At 50.5% G+C, this 26,063-nt stretch overlaps 1 protein-coding gene across 7 annotated transcripts in view; it reads left to right on the top strand.

Moving 5' to 3' along the window:
- ODF2 (outer dense fiber of sperm tails 2) overlaps positions 1–26,063 on the top strand; it is a 306,180-nt gene that overhangs the window by 109,812 nt on the left and 170,305 nt on the right. The window lies entirely within an intron of this gene.

Raw genomic sequence — 26,063 nt, 5'->3', positions numbered from 1 at the left:
TTGACTGAGTTTGACAATTGGATTGAAGTGTCAGAAGCTTGGATCAACCAGTGGCAAAGGCAATGGCTCACCATTTCCTGTGACTTGCTGATTCCTGGGATTAGATGAGTATGGAGCTGGGATTGCCTGTGGCTCGCGTGTGGAGCTAGGATTGGCTGTGGCTCGCGTGTGGAGCTAGGATTGGCTGTGGCTCGCGTGTGGAGCTTAGGATTGGCTGTGACTCGAGTATGGAGATAGGATTGACTATCTCGAGTACAGAGCTAGGATTGGCTGTGACTTGAGAATGGAGCTAGGATTTGCTGTGTCTTAAGTATGGGGCTAGGACTGGCTGTGTCTTGAGAATGGAGCGAATGGAGCTAGGATTGGCTGTGACTTGAGTATGGAGCTAGGATTGTCTGTGTCTCGAGTACGGAGCTAGGATTGGCTGTGACTTGAGAATGGAGCTAGTATTGTCTGTCTCTCGAGTATGGAGCTAGGACTGACTGTGTCTTGAGAATGGAGCTAGGATTGGCTGTGACTCCAATATGGAGCTAGGGTTGGTTGTGATTTGCGTGTGAGTTCTACATTGGCTTGACAGAAGCTTGTACCATGTCCTAGGTTCATTCTCACTTATGGCCACGAATGAGGCAAATGTGACTGCAAGCAGGGCCACACTTCTTTTTGTCTGTGACCGAGGCAGTGGCACAGTTTTGACCAAGGCTGGAGCTTAGCTTGTCCTGTGATGATGCTGGAACTTGGCTTGGGCTGTGATTGAAACGAAGGCATTATTGTAGTTAAATGTGTGTGGACTGACTCTTGCTAGAGAAGCAAATGCAATGATTGCCTTGCTTTACTTTGCCTAGGACGTGTCTCTTCCATTACTTTAGTACATTTCTCTTTGGTGTTGATGGTATTGTACGATTCTGTCTGGTTCTTACCTTGAACTTCCTCACTCCAACACACACACTTCAACCGCTGTGGGTGTTTTCTACTTTAAACTGGGGGTATGAGGCCAGCACAGCTGCTCCTGCTTCAGTGATGTAGCCTCTGAGTCCAGGCAGCTGCTGCCTTAGACCTTTGTGAGGTCAGAGGGCCATGGGTACAGCAGCTTTACCCCACCCAAAGCTCAATCATTGATGCTACTGTAAACCACTGGAGCTGTTGGGAAACATCAGGCCCGGCTGGCAGGTAGGACAGGAAGGGGACAGCCACCGACTGCAGGAATCCGCAGCTTGTCATCTTATGGAGAATGGCTTGCCCTGTCTGTGTAAGTAGATCAGACTCACAGCTGTCGCTATTTCTACACGATCCTGTCCGTGTTATTCGATCCGACTGTCACAGCTGTCACTACTTGTACACAATCCTGTCCGTGTTATTATATTTGTCTGTCACAGCTGTTAATATTTGTAAACAAAGCCCTATCTCAAATTAAACATATCGCTTTGATTTTGGAACTCTGAACAGAGAACCTTAAGATCAACAGCATAGGAATCATTTTAAAGACACCACAAGTCATTTAAATTGTATTACATATAAATTAAATTGGACCGGTACATAAGTCAAGGTTATTTTATGATAAAAAGAACTCAAAATGGAATGTGTAGTGTTACAATGTTAAGTGTATTTCCTTAGGGCAGGCTTGCAGGCGTATCAGAGCGTGAACGTGTTTCTATACTGGTCTCAAAGAGAGATGCACCCTGGGAGCGTGCATAATATTCACACAACTTGTGAAACTTTCACAGCAGGGTATTTTTGAACAGCCCTAGTTAAAGTTCTGAACTTTGTTCATTAAAAATGTCTTGCCAATTGTTAATTATTCAAAAAATGGAAGTACGATTGTTGTTTGGTGAGGGGATACGTGGCACTGTAGACGCACAAGAGTGTCGTATTGAATGAAATAATTTCCAATGACATTTTCTAAAATGAAGGCACGAATATATTTTGGAGCACTGAATAGACTGTGCGTAGCATGTCCTCCTATGCTGGGATACTGGGACCTTTCTCTGCAGTCAGCCCGAGCCAGAAGGTTCCTTTTCGCTGTAGTTGAACATCAATCCTGGATTAATGTTAAGAATATGTGCCCAGCCAGAGAATACCCGTCTCTGAGCCTATAGAAACCTCTAAAATCAATTGTGCGGCAAATCAGTATTGTAACAAACTCTCCCAACTTGAATTGTGAAAACTGGCGATCAGCACATGATTGAAAGTAGTTTATATCAAGTCTGATACACAAGCTACACATTACTTGGTGGGTATATTTCCTCCTGGGATCTCAAAGGAAAAATAACTCCATGCCTTTGCCACATGGATATCCCACTGCGTCTTTGAGCCTAGAGAGCACGAGGCTCTGCTGGAAGTAATTAGAAGATGAAGGGTACCACCAGAGTCAGAGGGGAAAAGTAGTACTACATTTCTACCGGCCCTGTGACTCTCTAACGAGTAATCTTGAAAGGTGGTCTTTGGCACATTAATGGGCTTTTTACTCAGCCACAGGGACTGGTATTGGTGACCACAATCCCCTTAAATGTCTTGAGACCACAGATTGACTTAGAAACAAGCAAGATATCGGCTTTGCAGCGTCTGCCCGCGCGTGAGTGCTTAGGGAGACCCTACCATAGGTGAACAGGCTGTACCGTGGAAAGAGCTTATGATGCTGCAGAGTTTCTGGGACTTCACCCATAAACAAATCTTGCATTATGATTTGACTCCAGAACTAACCTCTCTGAGGAATCTAGAAACGTATACCTTACTTAAAGGCCATTGAGCCTCTCGTCCCTCTCACCTAGGGCGTGTAGTTCTAGCTCCAGATGTCGACACCAGGAGGGTGCTTTGTCTATTCCAACCCACAAGAATGTAAAGTCTACTAAATTGTGAAACTGCGCTGGAAGCGGCAGCAGGCATTAAAGACACCACTTTACCGATCCCCTTTTCTCCTTTACCTGCTGAGCACAATGACAACCGTACAAAAGGTGGCCCTCAGTCCAACACCTCGCCGTGGTCACTGTTCGACTGAACTGTGGCCTGTAGATCCTCATGTGTAACATTCAGAGTGCAGTCCCAGAGTGTTACACTATCAAGAACAACACATGTTTATATTGCTACATAACATCTGTTTCCTGGAGACATTGAAGCCTACAACCACACTTAAACAAGGATGTAAAACATGAGTGCTTTGGCAGAAAAAGGCTTGTACAGTCATTCCTGTGGGGATTGACAAAGTAAGTTGAAGTTAGGTGAGCACTTACTCTGGATGCAAATTTGCCAAGATGGTTCATCTGAGGGACTCTGCGAATCATGCATTGACCATTTCTCTCAAAAGAGAAATTGGCACTCGGAAGTTCTCTCAGTAGTTCAATAATGAGCTTGAAGCTGTTAGTAGTGTCTTGGAAGTGAGGATTGCTGGTCTTCCTAATGCTCCATGTAAGCTGAATTGGAGCCTTTCGACATTGAAAGTCATTGTGGGAACTTCCAAATATTGATATCCCTGAGCTCGTCTTGCCTATTGTCAGGTCAGTTGGTCCATCGAATTGAAGGCTGGAGCGTAAGAGCTTCCAGCGGCAGATTTCAGTCTGATGTTACCAGGCCCCACCAAAACAGACTTGATTCTAAACAAAACATTAAGGCTTTGCTTTTGCTTCACTGAGAAACCTTTAGGTGCAAAGAGGATTTGGAGATAAAATATTTGCACGCTGATCAACCCAGACCCTTTATTTCGGAACCTAAATTACACCAAGTTTGTGCTTAAACCTTTTGAACTGATGGATACACAGATATGAACTCCGTTCTTGGAGGCCATGACATTGGCCGGACCCCTCCGTTATCTGCAAGCCCTTTGTACTGGCAAACCTGTGTCTGTGTTCCACATGGTTCTCTGAACTCGCTTCCCTGTCTTCATTTCAAAAGTGTTGTCAGACTTCCATCTAAGTGAAGACATTAGTCCCATGTCATTCTCAGCATATCATGTTGCACAACCTCAGTGTTGATTTAGCCTTGCGCTCTTATCTGGAGGGAACCAAGGCCGACCATTTGTCAAACCAAATCCAACATCGAAAGTATGTTTGTAAATGATCGAAGTTGCTTCTTGAGACTTTGTATGGATGAACTATCGATGTTGCCGTCCCAGATGGCTACTTGGTCCGACACCCCATCATCGAGACTGTCTCACATAAAGAGAGCCAAAGAACAGGCTCCTGATGAACCTAATGTAAAACATAAATATCAGATCAATCGTAAAAGAGGATGATTGATACCCCAACAAATCATAAATGTGTGATGGGCATGGCTTGAACACTGATTATGGTGGCTGCGATGTCAAGTGGCTCTACATAGTCACCTGCCATCCGACAAAATCGTCCCATCACACCTCGGTGGGGGGCACCACAATCCAAAGTGCCGTGGTCCAGGAGGTGCCTGCAGTGCCACAGGAGAGTTTTGGGGAGCTGGACGCCCCCAGAGTTGTCGAGCAAGGGAAGCGACCTGCTAGGACTTCTGGGTGCAGCCACTCAGTGAGGGCAATTGCCTGCAGAGAAATCTGACCACGTCACGTATGGGCCACTGAAGTGCAGAGGGGTGCTAGGCTCCACGGTGGTCGCCTCAGCTGATTCGGTGATTTCCTCCTCCCTCCCCCCTCCCCTAAGCCCCAGTGCCCGGCCACCAAGAGTACTGAAGGTGCATTGGCTCTGGCAGTGGGCCTGTGGTGGAGCTCAATCCATGACCTGGAGCCTGAGACGCAGTTTCTCAGAGATCTCCCCTGATGGTCACAAGCAACCGAGGCAAAGAGGTTAGACATTGAGCAGATCAAGCAGTGAGAAGGTATCGAGGCCTGGGAGAGAGCTGGAGTGGTGACACCGGAGGTGAGTGTCGGGTTGGGTGACAAGGAAGACGGGGGTCGATTTTATACCTACCTGACCGTTGGGGGCGAGCGAGGCGTAGTGGCCCACAAGGCTATGGTGGTGGTCGGACGTGTTAGTTGTGGTGCCAGACATACCAAGGTGAAGACTGTGCCCAGGTTCAACTGTGCAATAGGGCTAAGGAAAAGTGCCGCCCGGTGCCAAACAGAGAATACTGGACAAATACACCCAATGGGAGGGCCCTTTACCCTGTCAGGGGCAAGCAGTCATGACCGTTCCAGACAGAGCCGCCCTTTTGGCAGCCATTGCATCAGTCACAAGATGTACTTGATACCAAGATGGGTGCAGTGGGCTTGGAGGTCACATTATCCCGTCAGGACCTACGTAATGCAGTGAAGCGAATTACGGAGGCAGAGGCCTGGGTCTCGGGTGGAAGATTTAGTCACATCTTTGCAGCAAACATGTCTAAGCTTACCGTGACCAGGGAACTGGCAGCATATGTGGAAGACTCAGAGGGAAGGGCACGCCATAACAACTTGTGATTATTTGGATTTCCTCAGGGGTTTGAGGGCTCTTCAATGGAACATTTCATTGACCAGTTGCTCTCCCCTTGCTTTGTGGTTGAGTGAGCTCAGCGGGCTCTGGTGCGACGCCCCCCGCCCAGACCAGTTATTGCAAATCTTTTAAACTATATGGACAAAGACACCATCCTTAAACATGCCCGGCTCCAGGATAACATTCCATTCAAATCGCATGCCATAATGATTTTCCCAGACTACACCAGGCTGGTGCAGCAACAACGCTGGTCCTTCCAGGCCGCCAACATTCAGTGCATGCTCCTATATCCTGCAAAACTCAGTTTTGTATCACTCTCTGACACTTTTCTTTGGTTCTCCCGAGGAGGTGTTTCATTGGATTGACGAAAGGATTCATGTTAAGCCTCACACCCCTCCGCGCATCGATCCAGACTCCTCCCTGGGTGACAAGCAGTTCAAGCTCACAAACACTCCGGCGAAGTGTCACAACAGGTCTCCTTCATCATGGAGGTGTTCCACGAACGATTGACAATCCAGCCTCTAAGGGGGTCTCCCAACCTCTCAGACATCAGGCGCACGGTCTCCTAGGTGACGATGGCAGGAAGGCATGCTTTAGTTGGTACCTCCCACAAACTCTGAAGTGTATATTCCCCTGGAGGTGGGGGAGGGGAATTAGATCTTTGTTTAATTTGTAGATGCTGTTTCATTATTATGGTTACAGTCTTTTATATTTGTTTGTTTACATTTTTACATGCCTCCTTCTCAGGTCCTGCAGATGCTATTGCACGGCCTGGACATGAGTGCCCCTTCACAGTAAATCCAGTATTTGTAAAGCGCCAACAGTTACCCGGGGGCGTCCCGGCGCTGGGGGCCGTTGGGAAGATTTAGCAAGCTATTGCCCAGAGTCACATGGTGCTGGGTTGACCTGCCGCTGGTGTCGGGGATCGAACCCTGGGCCCCAGATTCCAGCGTCAGTCGCCCTGGCCGCAGCACCACACCTATCCCTCCCACTGACCACCTACGGTAGTGTTGTGAAACGTAAATGACCTGCTCAAAAGGGTTAAGATAGGGGCAGTCATGAAACAAGCAAAGCGGATGGGGGCTGATGTACTACAAGAAAGTCACCTCATCTGGAATAAGGTCCCATGGCTGGCTAGATGGAGGTGCTCACAGATCTATCGCTCAGGGTTCACAAAGGGCTCCAGGGGTACGGGCGCGCTGATCGGGCAGACCGTTCCATTTCTGCATATCAAGACATGGACAGCTAGATATGGTTGATACACTGATGGATAATCTGTTACGCTACTAAGTATATATGCCCTCCCCCCTTGGACAATCCTTTATAGAATAGTGTTAGGGGTGGCCCCCGCTGTGGATAGGTGGGGCCCACGGGGACAGCGTCCAGAGATAGACGAGATGCATTTATCCTTTATATCAGCACTGGGCCTGCCATGTGTATGAAGGGCACACTATGCCTCGGCCAGGGGTTACACCACTTTGGCTTCCCACGTCTTGTAATCCCAACTTGATTGTTTTTAGTGCCCGACTCTTATATGCTCCGCATATCAGACATTACCGTGTTGCCCAGAGGATTGTCCGATCATTCCCCGCTGGCCCTGGGGCTCCAGGCACCCAGCATTCCGTTGGTGCCTATCTCCCTGGCACCTCCGAACTCAGACTATCTTAAACATATGGAGCGTTCTATAGAAAACTACTTTAAACACAATGTAGACACTGTAACATCCCCTCAGACTTTATGGGAGGCAGTGAAACCCATCCTACGTGGGACATTCATTAGCTACTGCACAGGGGAGCGACAGCTCAAGATGCAGGAGTTGACAGACCTTGATGCCTGGATTACAGAATTAGATATACTGGGTCGCCAACATGATGGCCAAATTGAGCGCAGAAAGCCTGGTCTGGTACAGCAGCAGTACCACCAGACCCTATCAGGTGAGGCACGGTTGGTCTGTCAGGCATCTGAAAGCCGTATTTATCAGTGGGGCGGACAAATCGAGTCAAATGCTCCACAGATTACTTCAGGGTATCCCCCAGTTACCTCCTTTTCCCCTGATCAGGGATGAGTCCGGTGAATTACTTATTGACCCCGGAGAGATGGCTAGCAGTTCCGCTTCCCATTTTGAGGGGGTCTATGCTAGGAAGGGGGTGTTCACCAGGACAGAAATAGAAGAATTCGTGCAGACTGTCCCGCTCGGGGCTCTCTCCCTAGCTGCCCGCAAATTGTTGGAGCCCGTGCTTAAGGTTTGAACACTGGTAAGGCTCCTGGGCCCAATGGATTCCCCAGAGAGTTCTTTAAAGAATTTGTGCCCAAACTCTGATTGCCTGCTGGGTGTGGTCAAGTCTGCGTCGGCAAGGCTGTCCTGCAACCATACTGGCACCAGGCTGAGATTGTGTTTTCCCTAGGCCAGGCCGGCTGAGGGTTGACCTTCATATCACCCAATCTCTCTATTTAGCCTAGAGCTTAAAGTTTTGGCCAAAGTATAGGAAGCTGGCTCTGTATATACTATACCAAAGTAAGGTATAGTGTGCACAGAGTCCAGGGGGTCCCTAGAGGTATTGCAAAGGCTCTGTTAGTGGTAGTGTGGGCGAGCAGTTAGGCTTATCAAGAGAGCGTGTTAAACATTTATTGTATTCACTCAATGAACTGATAACACACACTCGGAGACAGAATCCAGACCAATTGGGTAATATAAAAAAGGTATACTTATGTTTCATTTCTAGAACCAAGCAGGACTTGGTACAGGTAGGTAAAATGCACTTGCAATAGTGAAACTTTACAAGGTAATGCAATTGGGAATGGATTTTCAAAATTTACAGGTTTGTATATGCTTTTAAAAACAGTATAAATTACATAGAAATTACTTTTGAATACTGTGAGAAGTTGGCCTTTCATATCCTGTCCACTATTCTAGTAGGCACCTTACACCAGTCCAAACGACCCTTATAGATGGTAGGTTTAAGACGACCTTTATAGAAAGCTATCCTAGTGGTAGCTATGGAGAGCAGCCTTCAGGCTAAGTCTTGAAGGAATGTAAAGCAGCTTGTTTCACCAGTCTATAATCTCATGAATGACCAAATGAAAGGAGAACCACACCAGGTATATATAAAATATATATGTATTTGTTCTAAACACATCCATCTAGTCTCTTTATGAGGCTAGAGGCAAAAGTACTTACAGGAAACTTAATTAGCACACAGTAAATTAGCACAGTATACGTTTTGTCCTAGGGGCCTCACAAACCATATACTAAAAAAGTGGTATAAGTACCACTACAGGCATAGAGACAAGGCCTAGGCCTGTGGAACCGCTAGGGCAACCAGGAACCACCCAAGGTAGGAACGTAGGAGACCCACGGGGGACGCGTGCAGGGTCTAAACACAGCCGCAAATCACAATTGACTTCTATGGAGAAAGATGCGGTTAGATTTTTAAAGATTAAGAACACTTAGGAGTGGACTACGGACAAACCCCTTCAGTACCGGACACTCCAAGAGTCGAGACCCACGGGAGCACCGAAATACTTGTGTTACCTCATCCAGGGAAGCCGGGTGCATAGGTGTCTTTTGTGTCGGGTTTCTTCGTTTCCTATGGAGAGCTGCAAAGAAGTGCTGCAGGTGACCAGATGAAAAGTGTCCGGATGGATCCAAGGGTGGGTCAAAGATCTGAAGAGCCTGAAAGCAGAGGGGACAGAGTCTGGGTCACTAGCCAGTGACCAGGAAGGCGACAAGAAGATACCAGCCGACGTTGGGGGATTTCAGGTGCAGGAGTGAAGCTTGACTCTTCAGCCACGAGGACCAGGAGGTGTCGACGACCACCAGGAGCTGGTTTCGAGCTGTCCCACGTCGGATGTCGAGTGCTGCAGCGTCAGTATCCGGATTGGACCCAACACACCTTGGCAACACCACCCACGCAAAATGCTAAGATTGGCTTCGGAGCAGACCAGCAAGGTCTGAGGGACTCACTCTTTGGAAGGGAGTCGGGGCAGGTCTGGAGCAACCAGGAAAGCCCAAGAAACAAAAGAGTTACCTTTGTGGGGACCCACCAGTCGACGGACCAGGGATCTCGAAGGAGCCTCGAGCAGAAATGCTAAAAGCGGGCCCACGGAACACTCATGGAGTGTAGGCCCACAATCTTCGGTGCAAATGGTGCTCAGGGCTTGGACTTCAAATAGCCCAATGCACAACTTCGGGAAAGTTCGGGAAGTAGGTGCACTAGCAAATATGCACGGTGTCCAGGAGTTCCGGTTCCACGTCTCTCGCGACGGCTGCAGGTTTCTGCTTTGCTGTGATCTCGTGCCGGCCTCGGAGATGTCTGGAAGTCAATGTCCTGTGTCGCAGATTCTTCGGGATCTGGCGGGAGCCTCGAAAATGCAGACCGGGTAGATGCTTCTTTGGTGCCTGTTTAAACAGGGGAGTCACTCCTTGACACCAAGGGAGATTTCTTCCGTCTTCAAGTCGAAATAGAATGTCGAAGGTCCAAGATATATGTTGCAGAGTTTCGTCCAGGGTAATCTAAAGTCCTAGGGACCGAGTTCCTATACTTATACTAAGTCTAGGGGTTGGACTAACTCTAAGGTCTCACCTATGGGAGGACCTGGGGAGGGGGTGGTTACACCCCTTCCCCTTTGTCCAGTTTCGTCCCAGAGCAGGGGCTGAGCACCCCTACAACCGGTTTGAACTGGGGTATGAACAGGGACACCTTGTGTGCCCCAGGCAGTGTCTGAAAAGCATTCACTGAAAGCACCCACCCTGCCCCAATACACTAAAGCCTGTCTGGGGAGGTGGTTGTTCCTCCCTGGACAGGAAACCTATTGTCCAGGCCTCCCCTGCCGGAGTTTCGTCAAGCAGCAGGAGGTCAGACTTGTTTCTGTGGCAGCAGCATCCATTTTGTGATGCTGGGGCTCTTTTAAACTATTATTGGTCAGGTAAGTGTGTACATGTCTTCTCCCTCTAGAAGGGCGAAATTCTACCCCCGCTGCCAGAACTGGCGGGGGGTGGGGGGGGGGTAGGATTCCAAAGTGTTTGACACCAAACACATGTTTTGATGCAGCCATTGCACAGGTTATAATGCACTGAAGAGTATATGGTATGGCTGTATAACAGAACAGCTATAAGGAAGGGATTCCGAAAGCTGCAGAGGGGCTCAGCTCAGGAGTGACTTATAGGTTTATTTGTGTCTGTATATATAGGTAGATATAGTTATACTATATCTTAGTAAGGGGTACAAGTACCACCTTACAGTCGCAGACCTGTGGTACCATTTCAGAAGGCTTCTCGGGGGTGGCATAATACATGCTTCAGCCCCTGTTAGACCTCTGGGGTACCTACGCCCTTGGTACCTAAGGTACCATATACTATGGACTCACAAGGGTAACCCAGTAACAAATCTGGAGTGTACCTAATTGTGGGCGTGGGTGAAGGGACGACCGTGACACCAGGTGTTGCAGTCAAAGAAGGTTTTATTTTTAAAGAGCTTTTGAACGCAAATGTCTTTCTCCTCCTCTGGGTCAAGCGGTCTCGGGAGAAGGCGCAGGGATCCGTGGCTGATGTCTTTCCTCCGTCTGTTGTTGCTCTTTGGGGAGGCGCGCTGCGGGACTCAGACCAGCTCCGTCACATGGAAGAGACCAGAAAGAGGGATGCCGTTAATGTATGCTCTTTCCAAGTTATGCACCTTTTAGGGACCGGGGTAGTGAGGACATCCCCTAGTGTACAGTGCTCTTTCAACTCAGTGCACGGTGAGCGAGGAGTTGGGGTAGGAGGTGAGGTACAGGGATGGAAGCGGGGTGTGGAGGAGGGAACGGTGATATAACGGGGAGGAAACAAACAAGGGCTTTTTACACTAGTTACACGTGAGCGCTCCGGCTCCCCACCCAGGCTGCCCAACGCCGCCGTACCTGTGACAGCCACACTCCTCCCTCAGGAGTGTGGCACGGCGGATCACGGGGTCGTTGGCCTCCTGGCTCTCCTTCTTTCTCCGACTCCACTTCGCCTCCTCGATATTCCTTCGGGGCCTTTTCCTCTTCGTCTCCGTCCTTCTCTCCGCTCGATACCGTCGCTTCTTCCTCCTTCCGCTCCTCCGGGGTGTAAAACACGCCCTCCATACAACACTTCCTGGCATTTGACCATTCCGGCAGGGCTGACGTCCTCAGGGGGCGGTTCCTCCTCCTCGGAAGCAAACGCCCAGTTAAAGGGGCCGCTGTTTTCGTCGTTCACGTCTCTGTCGAACGGATCGTTCCTCCACGGGTCAGTCTGGAATGAAGGAGGGGGAGCAGGGTCAGCGGGGCACGGACTCCACCATTCTCCCGGGGTAAGCCTTTCTCCCTCTCCCCTGTTACACTAATGTACATGCAATCAATTTAGAGAGGAAGCGGCTAGGCTGGGATCCTGGTTAGCAGATTAAAGTCGATAAATCAGAAATTTGTGAAATACAGCAAAAAGTGGGGGTAACCATAGTAAGCAGATCCTAATCTCCTACACAACCCCCCCCCCCAAACGCAGGGACTTTAAACTAACCTTGACCAGTTGAGTCTTCATGTTCTAAGTGGAAATATCTGGAGAGTCCATCTGCATTGCCATGGTCAGTCCCAAGTCTATGTTCCACTGTATAGTCCATCCCCTGTAGGGAAATGGACCACCTCAAAAGTTTGGGGTTTTCACCCTTCATATATTTTAGCCATAAGAGGGGCTTATGATCTGTCTGAACAGTGAAGTGAGTGCCAAACAAGTATGGCCTCAGCTTCTTCAGAGCCCAAACCACAGCAAAGGCCTCCCTCCCAATAGCTGACCAACGTTTCTCTCTAGGGGTCAGCCTTCTGCTAATAAAAGCTACTGGCTGGTCCTGACCTTCATCATTCAATTGTGACAGCACAGCCCCTAACCCCAACTCAGATGCATCTGTTTGGACAATGAATTCTTTGGAGTAGTTAGGACTTTGCAGAATTGGTGCAGTGCACATGTCCTGCTTCAGGTCATCAAATGCCTTTTGACAGCTGACTGTCCACTGGACTTTCTTAGGCATTCTTTTGGAAGTTAAGTCATTCAGGGGTGTCACAATGGATCCATACACCTTGACAAATCTTCTATAGTACCCTGTCAGGCCCAAGAAAGTTCTGACCTGAATCTGGGTACTGGGAGCAACCCAGTCCATTATGGTATGGATTTTGCTCTGCAATGGTTGAACCTGGCCTCCACCCACAAGGTGGCCCAGGTACACAACCTGACTCTGCCCTAACTGGCACTTAGTAGCCTTGATAGTTAGGCCTGCGTTTTGCAGGGCCTCCAAAACATTTCTTAGGTGGACCAGGTGATCCTCCCAGGTGGAGCTAAAGACAGCAATATCATCCAGATTAACTGCACAGTAGTCATCCAGTCCTGTAAGGACTTTGTTCACCAACCTTTGAAATGTGGCAGGTGCATTCTTCAGACCAAAGGGCATTACCACAAATTGATCATTTCCACTAGGGGTTGAGAATGCTGTTTTTGGCTTTGCATCATCAGCTAGTCTGATCTTCCAGTAGCCAGCTGTCAGATTAAATGTGCTCAGAAATTTGGCTGAGGCCAACATATCTATGAGCTCATCTACTCTGGGTATTGGATGGGCATCAGTCCTAGTGACTGCATTGAGAACCCCTGTTGTCAACACAAAATCTCATCTCTCACTTACCACCCTGGGTGTGAGGCTTTGGTACCAAGACTACTGGACTAGCCCAAGGGCTATCTGATGGTTCAATCACTCCCAAATCCAACATTTTCTGGACTTCAGTCCTGATACAGTCCCTGACATGATCAGGTTGCCTGTAAATCTTAGTTTTAACAGGCAGACTGTCCCCAGTGTCTACTTCATGAGTGCACCAGGTAGTCTGACTTGAAGTCAGTGAGAACATATGTCTAAACTGATTTAGAACTTGACTGCAATCAGTTTGCTGCTGATCAGTGAGGCTGACTACCAAGGCTACTCCATCAACTGAACCATCATCAGGGTTCTGAGAGAGCAGGTCTGGGAGAGGGTCACTCTCTTCCTCCTGTCCTTCATCAGTAGCCATGAGCAAGCCCATGTCTGCCCTGTCAACATATGGTTTCAGTCTGTTGACATGAAGCACCCTATAGGGGCTACTTGGAGTTCCAAGATCTACCAAATAGGTAACCTCTCCCTTCTGTTCAACAATAGTGTGGGGCCACTCCGTTTGTCTTGGAGAGCTGCTGGGGCCACAGGCTCCAACACCCACACTTTCTGTCCTGGCTGGTAAACAGTCAGTACAGCCTTTTGGTCATGCCAGGCTTTCTGTAATTCCTGGCTAGCCTTAAGGTTTTTAGTTGCCTTTTTCATGTACTCAGCCATCTGGGAGCGGAGACCAAGTACATAGTCCACAATATCCTGTTTAGGGGGTTTTAAAGGTAACTTTCATCCCTCCTTCACCAGACAAAGGTGACCTCTTACTGGATGCCCAATCAGAAGCTCAAAAGGGCTGTAGCCAACCCCCTTCTGAGGAACCTCCCGGTATGCAAACAAAAGGCAGGGTAGCAGGATGTGCCATCTCCGCCTGAGCTTTTCTGGGAGACCCTTGAGCATACCCTTTAAGGTTTTGTTGAACCTTTCAACTAAACTATTGCACTGTGGATGATAGGGTGTGGTGAATTTGTAGTTAACTCCACACCCCTTCCACATTGCAGTCAAGTAACTAGACATGAAGTTTGCATCTCTGTCAGTTACTACCTCCGTAGGAAACCCCACTCTTGAGAACACTTCCAAGAGGGCTCTTGCCACACTAAGTGCTGTAGTGGTCCTAAGGGGAATTGCCTCTGGGTACCTAGTGGCATGGTCCACCACCACTGAGGATCCATTGGTCCAATAATGTCAATCCCCACTCTTTCAAAGGGAAGCCCCACCACAGGTAGGGATCAGGGGGGCCTTTGTGGTGCCACCTGCCTTACCACTGGCTTGACAGGTTACACATGAGCAACAAAACTCCTTTGTGTCTTCAGACATGTGGGGCCAGTGAAAGTGAGGGACAATTCTGTTCCAAGTCTTGTTCTGGCCCAGGTGTCCTGCTAAGGGAATATCATGGGCTAGTGTCAGTAGGAAACCCCTGAACTTCAGAGGTATACCCAACCTCCTGGCTGCAACAGGCTTAGGGTCTCTACTTTCTGAGTACAGGAGTCCATCATCCCAATAAATCTTATGGGTGTCACTAGCATTCCCAGCAGCCTCAGCAGCAGCTTGCTGTCTGAGGGGTTCAAGAGAAGGGCAGCTCAGCTGCTCCTGACTTAGATCTACCCTGGAAGGGCCCCCAGTCCCCAAGAACTCAACCTGATCAGGCTCAAGCTCCTCTGGGACAGTTCCTTCTTCAAAAGCATAATCATCTCCCTCAAGAGACTGATCCTCACTCTGAGTCAGGGGGGAAGGCACTGCCTTAACCGTACTACTCCTTTTCTTGGCAGACACCTGGTCCATTATTCCAGAATCCAGTGCCTGCCCAGTGTTACACTTCTTGACCTGTGACCTAGACTCTGCAAGGACATGTGCTGAGATTCCTAACATTTCTGCATGGGTCCTATACTCCACTTCAGACCAGGATGAAGTCTCTAAGTCATTGCCAAGAAAGCATTCAACAGGGCGGTCTGCACAGCCTTCTTAAGGCCAGTTACCCCTCCCCAGGAGAAATTAACAACTGCTATACTATGGGTGGTACTGACGTTGCTAGCATTGATCACTTGGTAAGTCTCTCCAAGTATGATCTGTCCAGGGTCCACAAAGTCTGGTGTCACCATTGTGACACTTGCCCCTGTGTCCCTGTAGGCCAAAGCCTCTTTCTCATTTATCAAAGGTCGTTGTCTGTACTTGCCCAAGTTATTGGGACTCACAGAGGAGGTCATATCCATGCCTCCATCACAGACTAACACAGCCTGAGTTGGAACTCTGACTAGGCCAGAGCCAATCTCAGATCCCAGGGTTAACACCCTTCTGCTGAGACCCCCCACTTGTTGCTGAACTAGGGGGAACAGTTGCCTTAGGGGCAATGGTGGCTGGAGTTGTCTCCTTCTTGGTGCAGTCACTGGTCCAGTGAGTATTCTGCTTACAGATTTTGCACCATGGTTTCTTTGGGCCTTCTTTCTTTTTGGAAGATTGGGAATTACCACCATTAGAAGCTTTTTGTGGACCTTGTGAAGACTTCTGGTCTTTTGCTTTCTCCCCACCCTTTTGGTCTTGCTTCTATTGGTCACCACCTTGGTTCTGTACCTTCTGCTTCACCCTGGTTCTGACCCATTTGTCTGCCTTCTTTCCCAATTCTTGGGGAGAGGTCAGATCAGAGTCTACCAGGTGCTGATGCAATAACTGGTTCTGACAGTTGTTAAGAATTTGTTCTGTCATAATCAAATTATACAATCCTGTATAGTCATTGACCTTACTGTCCAGTAACCAGCCTTCCAGAGCCTTAGTAGCACAATCTACAAAGTCAGTCCAGTCCTTGAGTCTGTCTCTTCTGGGTATCTCTGAACTGTATTCTATACTGCTCAGTGGTTAGGCCAAACCCATCAATCAGAGCACTCTTCAGGACTTTGTAATCATCAGCATACTCTTCTCTTACAGTGAGGAGCTTGTATCTTCCTTTGTCTTCAAAGGAGAGACACAATATAGCTGCCCACTGCTTTGGGGTACCTTCTGTACTTTGCAGGCCCTCTCCAGTGCAGGTGCAGTAATCCATTTGATTTGTGGATGTCATCCCCGTTCTGATAGGGAGGGACAATCTTGTTAAGACTTGTATGGTCATAAGACCTATCCCTACCACTAGGGAAGTTGCTGCCGCCATGAGGTTACTCACCCTATCTTTTTTCTTGCTCTTTCAACCTCTAGGGTTTCCTTTTCTAATGCTACTCTTTGTCTCCTTATCCTCAGCTGAGCTTCTTCCATTCTCGCCTGATGCTCTCTCTTCTCCTGGGAGGTACCGCTCCTATGAGAAGAGATAGAGGACCCTATAGATGTGCCAGAATGATCAGATTCCACTGAAGGTGATCTGACTCTTCTAGGCCCACCACCAACTCTTCCTGGGGTTACAAAGACTGGGCCACTTTGGCCTTCCTCATCTCCAGTTGGAGCTGGGTTCTCCAGGTCTAGGTCATTGTCACCTGCCTGGCCAGCATCAGAGTCTGAGCCCTGGTGGGGAAACCCACTGGGATTCTCCTCCTCTCCACCCCATTGCCTACCTTTTCAGGCTCTGTAGCCTGCCTAAAGTCATCAAGCAGCAATGCCTCTATGAGGCGTTGAGTATTGTGGTTCTGTCCTGTCTTCAATTTTCTCATGGCACACAGAGCCCTTAACTCTTGGAAAGGGAATGTGTCATATTTAGATCTCTGTACGTGACTGACATCTGGCAGAGATCCACTAGGTCCTGCCTTTGAAGTCATTACTAGTGACGTGTGGTGTATACAAGATTTCTATATTGTTATTTGATTGATGGGTCTTAATTCCTGTGGAGTATTAACAAATTCCATTTACATGACTTTTTAGCTGAGTGCTGGGCCATCCCTTGTTCAAATTGTTCTAGTGGCATTTGTGTCACTTTCTTTATGGAACATATGGAGGTCGTGTTCCAGGCCCCTGCGCATCTTAAAATACAACAATCGACCAGGCCTAGAGAGGGAATTGCTGACTGGTGCGGAACCTTTAGCCTTGACTCTCCTTTTCTTTTGAATCTTTGAGGCCCAGTCTTAGTTGAAGGCAGTCTGCCCTCCCAGGGGTTCTGGAGGTCCCTGGCTGCAGGATAAGTCGACTTTGGGCGCAGGATGTCCGGAAACTGCAGACTGTCCAGTAGGACTGGGGCCAAGTCAGTTCTTCGCCACAGTCGTCTCTGCTGTGGGATTTCTTTCATCCTTCTTCATAGTGTCCAGGAATATGAGGAGGCAAGGTTCAGGGTCGTCCCTAAATACTAAATGTAAGGGCGTTTACAGGGGTCTGCAGGTTGGGACCATTGGGCCCATCACTTGGGGTAGGTATACCCCCTATTATGCCGCCCTCCAGTGGGAGGGAGTCAGGCAGGTATGAGCCTCTCTCTAATTGGCTGTGTCCCCTAATCTTCAAGATGAAGGGGACTGAGATGTGAGCTTCATCCCACCTCCCCCTCTGAGGGATGGGGTTGGCAAAGGTGCGCACACCTCTCTCCTCACTTGGTTTTCCTGCTAATTCTCCCGCCCAAAGTGGGGGTCAGAACCAGTGGGAGCCAGTTGCTTGGGACAGTAAAAGGTAGTACCAGGCTTCCAAAGCTTCCCCTTCGTGGACCCAGCCGACCCTGGGAGAGGAGGCATGGCACCTCTGCCCTGGATGGGCTTTGTTTCTTAACCCAGAGAACAGAGGCTCTCTACCCAGGGGTCCAGAAACCTGTCTGGTGGTGGCAAATGGCGGGCAGCCATTCAGGAACCACACCAGAGCTTGTCCGCTTTTCAGGGGGCATGTCTAAGATGCCCTCTGTGTGCATTTTACATTAAATCCCACACTGGCATCAGTGTGAGTTTAATGTGCTGAGAAGTTTGCCACCAAACTTCCCAGAATTAAGTAAAGCCATTTGGGAGCTCTGGAGTTCGTAATGACCATATACTCTTTATGGCTTTACTACACTGGCAATTTCTAAGAATGGACTTAGACACTGTAGGGGTGCAGTGCTCATGCAACTGTACCCTTACCTGGTGGCTAGTGCACCCAGCTAGAGGAGTGACTTACCTAGGCCCCAGGCAGTGGGTTGCAGGCATCGCACACAGATGTGTGCCATGTCGACTCTTCACTTTTCTCTGCACCAAAACACACAGCCTGCAATGGCAGTGTGTGGGTGTTACGTTGCAGGGCCCCTAAGAGTGGCACAGTAGGTGCTGCAGCTCTTAGAGGCCTTCGCTGGTCACAGTGCCCTTGGTGCCCATGGTACCTTTTACAAGGGGCTTACCTCGCTCAAGGACAGTAACCGGGGAACAGTGTGAGGTAGTAGCACCGAACATAAGGCTCCTTGTTTCTATCTGCCTTCCTGCTGAACTGCCTTCACGCACCCATACCTTTCAGGATACCATCACCCCCACGAAGGACACTCGACGCGATTGCTTACACTCTTTAGAATAGAATAGATGTAGAATAGATGTGGACTTGTAAAGCGCGATTTGCTGCCCGGAGGCGTCCAAGCGCTAGAGTAACCAGAACCTACCAGAGAACTGAGGAGAAAGATAGCAATGGTTTAAAGGGGGGAGTTGAAAAGGAAGGTCTTTAGTTGTTTACGAAACACAGAGAGGTTGGGATTGGCTCTGAGGTGCAGTGGCAGGGTATTCCAAGTTCTGGACGCATTGTGGGCAAACGTCCTGCCGCCTGATCTGGGTCTTTTTATTCTCGGAGCCACTGCTAGAAACGTCTGGCTAGAGCGAAGACTTCTGTTGGGAATATAGTGAGTAACTAGGTCGCGGGTAATGCTGGGGCCAGTGTCCCAGAAAGCTTGATGGGCTATGCACATTGCCTTAAAAAGAACTCTTTGGCGGACCGGTAGCCAATGAAGGCTAGCCAGTCCGGCCCTCACTGATTGTCTACGAGGGATCTTGAGCAGTAAACGCGCTGCGCAGTTCTGCACTGCCTGCAGCCTGCGCAGGGTGTACTCTGGAGCGCCGAGATAGAGCACGTTGTTAAAATCAAGGCGTGAGTGTATAAGACCTTGTATAGCCACCTGTTTGGCTTCCATGGGAAGGAGGGGAAAGATTTTATTTAACATCCTCATGATGCCAAAACAGGTGGCTGATAGTTTTGTGGCCTGAACGTTGAAAGACAGGGATCTGTCCAACCATACTCCAAGGCTCTTGATTTTGTTTTGGGGAGCTGGAGGGGGACCCAGACAAGGAGGCCACAAGGAGGGGGGGAGGCAGAGATCTGAAGGGCCTAGGAGCATCAGCTCCGTTTTGTCCCCATTCAACTTGAGGGATGAAGAAGACATCCAGGTCTTCACCTCCTCCAGGCATTCTCTAAGCCCACCTGGTGTAGGCCAGTTTGCCTCCTGCGCCAGTGAGACCACCAGCTGCGTGTCGTCCGCATCTCTCACGCTGGGCTCCTCTTTTTAAAATCGCGCGCATTCTTTTCCACAAGTATATTTAAAAAAAACACTTACCCCCTGCTACAACCACACAGGCACCAGGCTGCGCTTCCCTGGTCCACCACGGAATGTTCCGGTTGAGTGGAGGGAAGGCTACGCAGACCGAAGGTGCTCGTGTGAAACGACGTTAGCGCTCTAGTCTCTAGCGCTAGGCTTTAAAACTGCATGGGCAACGCTATGCGCAGCGGACGCGCACAGCGGGCGCGCCAAAGGCAAGACCAGACCGGGCCCAGGGCCAGGAAGCTCTGCCCCCCTTCTCCATCAACCCTACACACGAAAGGCACTATTACAACGGAGGCAGACCATAAATCCATCATGCCTCCACTCACTCTCCCCAGAGGATCCACGAAACCCCTGCAGCCACTGCCGCTACACTCTGTCATCAAAGAACACTACCTACCGCAACCTCAGTCAGCATGGCCCTGCTGAACTGCCGATCTCTGCCTAAACACTCCCTGGAAATCTCTCTTCTCCTGCAGGACACTAAAATTTATATACTGTTTTTAACAGAAACCTGGTTGTCCCCTAGTTCTGACCCTGACGTTGTCCAGGCCCTACCCCCGGGATATCTAATTCAGCGCCTCGACAGAACAAGCGGCAAGGGTGGGGGGATTGCGATTATTTACAAAAACATCCTCACCTGCCGCTTCTTGGACAGCCCCATCCTAGACTGCGAGAACACCAATTTCACTATTCAGCTCTCCCCCACTAAATCATTCTCGGGCATTCTCCTCTACCGCCCCCCGGGAGCACTGGGGAAATTCTTCAGCTCACTGTCGGAAACAATCATCTCTCGAGCCAGCACCTCCCCCAACTTTACTCTGCTGGGAGACCTAAACCTCCATTTCGATGATCCCTCAGACAAAGCTGCAAGCGAGCTAGCACTCGACTTCACTTCTTACGCCCTCCATCTGAAGAGCTCCCTAGCCACCCATGTTAAAGGACACCTACTAGATCCAATCTTCTCTAACATCACTACATTAAAAATTAGAGAGCCACTACCTATCCCCTGGTCAGACCACTTTTTAGTCCCATTCACATGGCAAATCACCACTGAGACTCACCAGGCACAGGTTCCACGTAATCCAGTACGACCCCGGTCCAAACTCACCCCTGATGAATGGAGACACGTACTCGAGCTCCCCACCCCCACATACGACCCAGACCCTTTGGTAGCAGACGAGAAATTCACAACCTGGATAGAAAAATCACTCGACCTAGTATTGCCCAGGAAAATACTCCCCGAAAATAGCGGACCCTTCAAGTCCCCTTGGTTTACCCCAGAACTTCGTAACCTGAAAAAACAATGAAAAAGCTAGAGCGGTCTTGGAGGAAACACTGGGCCACCAACAAAAAAACAGAATACAGAGCAGCCATTAGGTCCTATAAAGCCTCCCTAAAAACAACCCAGGCAGCCTACTTCGAAGGGAAACTACAAGCCTCCGCTAACTCATCAAGAGAAACATTCCCTATTGGTTGTTATTCCCACTACTTTCTGGTTCCCTTGAAGGGCAAAGGGGGCCTATGCCCTATCTTGGACCTGCGGAACATCAACGGCTATCTCCGGAAGGAGAGGTTCCAAATGCTGACGCTGGCTCAGGTCTTAGCTGCCCTGGACCCGGGAGACTGGATGGTAGTGTTGGACTTGCAGGACGCGTATTTCCACATCCCCGTCCTGCCGGCCCACCGGCACTACCTCCGGTTCACGGTAGGCCACAAGCACATTCAGTTTACTGTGCTCCCCTTCGGCCATGCCAGCGCCCCACGGGTGTTCACGAAAGTGATGGCGGTGGTCGCAGCTCATCTGTGCAGGTTAGGGGTTTCAGTCTTCCCCTACCTCGACGACTGGTTGTTGAAGGCGGGCTCGCCCCAGACAGTCGTCAGCCACCTCCAGACTATGGCCGACCTCCTGCACCTGCTGGGGTTCTCTATCAATGTGCTGAAGTCGCACCGGTGTCCCTCTCAGAAGCTCCTCTTCATCGGAGCGGTTCTAGACTCTGCGCAGTTTTGGGTTTATCCTCCCGAACAGCGGGTTCGGGATATTCAGGCTCTGGTTCCGATCTTTTAGCCTTTATCCCAAGTCTCGGTCAGATTGAAGCTGCGGCTTCTGGGGCAGATCCCTCTCCCTACCCCAACCGGAGCACGTAGTTGTGACGGACTCGTCCCTCCAGGGCTGGGGAGGCCACATGGGAGAGGCGGATATCAGAGGCCTCTGGTCTCCGGCGGAGTCCCAGCTCCACATCAACCTTCTGGAGCTGCGGGCGATCTGGCTTGTACTGAAGGCATTCCTCCCCTCTGTCCGGGGGAGTGTAGTGCAGGTGTTCACAGACAACACCACTGCCATGTGGTACTGCAACAAACGGGAGGGGGTAGGGTCGTGGACCCTATGCCAGGAGGCTCTGCGCCTCTGGCAGTGGCTGGAACATCAGGGCGTGACCCTGGTGGTTCAACACCTGGCAGGTTCCCTGAACGACAGGGCGGACGAACTGAGCCGTCGGTGCATGATGAATCACGAATGGCGTCTGAACTTTCAGCAGTGGGGAGAGCCTTGGTTAGATCTATTCGCCACAGAAGAGAACGCACAATGTCATCAGTTCTGCTCGTTGGAATTTCCAAGGCGGCACTCGCTCGGAGACGCTTTTTGGCGCGAGTGGAGTTGCGGTCTGTTGTACGCCTTTCCGCCTATACCACTTCTGCCCAGAGTGCTGAAGATCAGGCGCGACCGGGTCCAAGTCATCCTTGTGGCTCCGGACTGGGCACGGAGGTTCTGGTATCCCGAGCTGCTCAGCATGTCTGTCGATCCCCCGATTCGTCTGCCCCTTCAGGAGGACCTTCTGTGACAGCAGCAGGGGACGGTCCTCCACCCGAACCTGTCCAGTCTCCACTTGCATGCGTGGAGATTGAGCGGCGGCAGTTGAGGCCATTTGACTTGTCTCCTGAAGTCTGTAATGTCATTCTGGCAGCCAGGCGTCCCTCCACAAAATCGGTATACGCCTGCAGGTGGAACAAATTTGTGGCATGGTGCACAGCAATGGCTGTGGATCCCTTTTCTGCCCCTCTTTCTGAGGTTCTCCTCTTTCTTCTTTCTCTTGCCCAGCAGGGCTCTGCTCTGGGCACTCTGAAGGGCTACCTCGCGGCCATTTCCGCCTTCTTAAGGCTACCTGATCAGCCCTCTTTGTTCAAGTCCCCGGTTGTAAATAGGTTTTTGAAGGGCATCACTCAAATGTTTCCTCCAGTTTCTTTTGTGATGCCTCAGTGGGACTTGAACCGTGTTCTAACTTTTCTGATGTGCGCTCCCTTTGAGCCACTTCATAACTGTCCTCTTCGCCTCCTTCCTCTGAAGACCGCTTTCCTGGTTGCAATCACCTCTGCCAGGCGAGTGAGTGAGCTCCAGGCCCTTTCTTCTCAGCCTCCCTTCCTTTCAGTCCATCCGGACAAAGTTGTGTTGCGGACGCAACCCTCTTTTCCTGCCCAAGGTAGTCACAGCCTTCCACATCGGGCAGTCCATTACCTTGCCCACCTTTTTTCCGCCTCCGCATCCCTCGAAAGAGGAAGAGAGGCTCCACCGTCGAGACCCAAAATGTGCGCTCTCATTCTATTTGGATCGCACACGCCAGTTCCCGGTGGATGATCAACTCTTTGTTGGTTACATGGGCGCTTAGAAGGGACGGGCGGTGCACAAACTAACCATTTCTTGATGGGTCGTCTTGTGCATCCAGGCTTGTTACTCTTTAGCTCGAAAGGAGCCTCCGGTGGGGCTTCCTGCCCATTCCACACGGGCCACGGCGGCTACTACTGCCCTGGGCCGGGGAGTCCCCTTGCAGGACATCTGTCAGGCGGCTGCGTGGGCCTCGCTGCACACGTTCGCAAGACACTACTGCCTGGACAGCCAAGTCCGGAGAGATGGCTTTTTCGGCTGTTCCGTTCTCCAGGACTTTCTGGTGTGATCATTGGTTCGCAGACCGGGGTTGGTATTGCTGGGGTATCTATTCTAAGGTAAGGAATCTAATACGAACCTGTTTCTTTCAGATGCAGAAGTTACTTACCTTCGGTAACGATATATCTGTAAGAAACAGTAGTTAGTATTAGATTCCTTACTGCCCCACCCATCCTCCCCGTTCTTCGAACCGATATCTAGGGTTAAGGTCATCCCCTTTCAGGGCCCTAGTTTCATGGCACCAGTGTTGGTTTTTATCATGGCTCTGCGTTTCTGGCACGGAAAAGCTGTGTATAAGAACTGACGTCAGCGCGCGAAGGTGGCGTCTAAGTACTCCGACGACGTCATCCTGGCGCCAATGACGCCGACGACAGACGCGGAGCCGCAGACGATGCCTACCGACGCGCAAGGGTACTGCTACGCAAAAGTTTCCGGATCCAGTCTGACGCCTGGGGATATTCTAAGGTAAGGAATCTAATACTAACTACTGTTTCTTACAGATATATCGTTACCGAAGGTAAGAAACTTGTGCAGCAGGTTCGAGGTGCGAACAGACCGGTAAGGCTGGGGCCAAGTCAATGGGCATCGTCCTCTTCTTTGTTCAGCACTGCTTCTTCGGTCCTCTATCTCTTCTTCTGTTCGATTCTTGTCTGAAGAGGCAAGGTTCGGGGTTGCCCCTACACACTAGATTTAGAGGCGTTCCAGGTAAGTAAAGGCCGGGACCAATGGGTCCCTCGCTTGGAGTGGGTAATCAATCAATCAATCAAAGCATTTTTAAAGCGCTCTATTTACCCATGAGGGTCTCAAGGCGCTGGGGGAAGGAGGTGCCGCTACTGCTTGAAGCGCCGCTACTGCTTGAAGTGCCAGGTCTTGAGGAGTCTTCTGAAGGACAGCAGGTCTTGGGTCTGCCGTAGGTGGATGGGTAGGGTGTTCCAGGTCATGGCGGTGAGGTGGGAGAACGATCTGCCACCGGAGGTCGTTCTATGGATGCGGGGGATTGTGGCGAGTGTAAGGTGAGCGGAGCTGGAGGGTGGGGGAGTTGAAGCTGAGTCGTCTGTTGAGGTAAACTGGTCCGGTGTTGTGGAGTGCCTTGTGTGCGTGGGTGATGACCTTGAAGGTGATCCTCTTGTTGATGGGGAGCCAGTGCTGGTCTCTCAGGTGGGGAGTGGTGTGGCTGCGACGAGGGATGTCGACGTACTGGCGTGCAGAAGCGTTCTGGATGCGTTGAAGCCGTTTCAGGAGTTTGGCCAAGGCTCCTGCAGAGAGGGCTTTTCCATAGTCCAACCTGCTGCTGACGAGGGCCTGGGTGACCGTTCTTCTTGTTTCGGTGGGGATTCAATTGTAGATCTTGCGGAGCATGCGGAGGGTGTTCAAGCAGGAGGAAGAGACGGCGTTATCCTGCTTAGTCATGGAGAGGGTGGAGTCAAGGATGATCCCTAGGTTGCGTGCGTGGTCAGTGGGTTTTGGAGCTGTTCCTAGTGCGGTCGGCCACCAGGAGTCGTCCCACGCCGAAGGGGTGGGTCCGAGGATGAGGACCTCAGTTTGTCCGAGTTCAGTTTCAGTCGGCTGTTTCTCATCCATTCGGCGACGGCCTTCATTCCTTTGTGGAGGTTGGTTTTGGCGGTGTGTGGGTCCTTGGTGAGGGAGAGGATCCGCTGGGTGTCATCGGTGTAAGAGATGATGTTGAGTTTGTGCAGTCGGGCGACGTGGGCGAGCGGTGCCATTTAGATGTTGAACAGCGTTGGGCTGAGGGATGAGCCCTGAATATCTCGGTGGCTTCGGAAGGGGGGAGGCGGACGCTTTGTGTTCTTCCGGAGAGGAAGGAGGTGGGCCAGTCCAGGGCCTTCTCTTGGATACCGGCGTCGTGGAGGCGTGTGCGGTGGCAGATCTTGTCGAAGGCAGCTGATAGGTCCAGGAGGATGAGGGCCATGGTTTCTCCGTTGTCTAGCAGGGTCCTGATGTCATCGGTGGCGGCGATGAGGGCAGTTTTGGTGCTGTGGTTGCTACGGAACCCGGACTGGGATGGGTCCAGGATGCTGTTCTCCTCGAGGTAGTGGGTCAGTTGTTTGTAGACGGTCTTCTCGATGACCTTCACCAGGAACAGGAGCAGGGAGATGGGCCAGAAGTTCTTGAGGTCCTTAGGGTCTGCCTTGGGTTTCAGGCCTTGATCTCGGCGTGCTTCCAGCTCTCCGGGAAGGTAGCTGTCTCAAAGGAAATGTTAATGGCTTTCCGGAGATGGGGTGCGATGGTGGTGCTGGCTTTGTTGAAGACGTGGTGAGGGCATGGGTCTGACCGAGATCCGGAGTGGATGGTGTTCATGATCTTGATGGTGTCGTCGTCGTTCATGTTGGACCAGGAGAGCAGGCGGTTGGTGCGGATGGTTGTCGTGGCGGCGGGGGTCACCGTGGTTGTCGGGGCGGTCGTGGCTTTAAAGCTGTCGTGGATGTCTGCGATCTTGCGATGGAAGAGGGTGGCCAGTGAGTCGCACAGGTCCTGCGAAGGTGGGATATCGTTGGTGTTGGAGCTGGGGTTGGACAGTTCCTTCACGAAGAGCGCTTTGCTGTTGTTTGCGTAGTTGTCTAGGCGGTCTTTGAAGGAGGCTCTTTTGGTGGCTCTGATGAAGTGATGGTGTC

This window comes from Lissotriton helveticus, chromosome 5_2 (assembly GCF_964261635.1).
Source record: "Lissotriton helveticus chromosome 5_2, aLisHel1.1, whole genome shotgun sequence".
Classification (NCBI taxonomy): Eukaryota; Metazoa; Chordata; class Amphibia; order Caudata; family Salamandridae; genus Lissotriton; species Lissotriton helveticus.
This window is presented reverse-complemented; position numbering and strand designations above follow the sequence as displayed.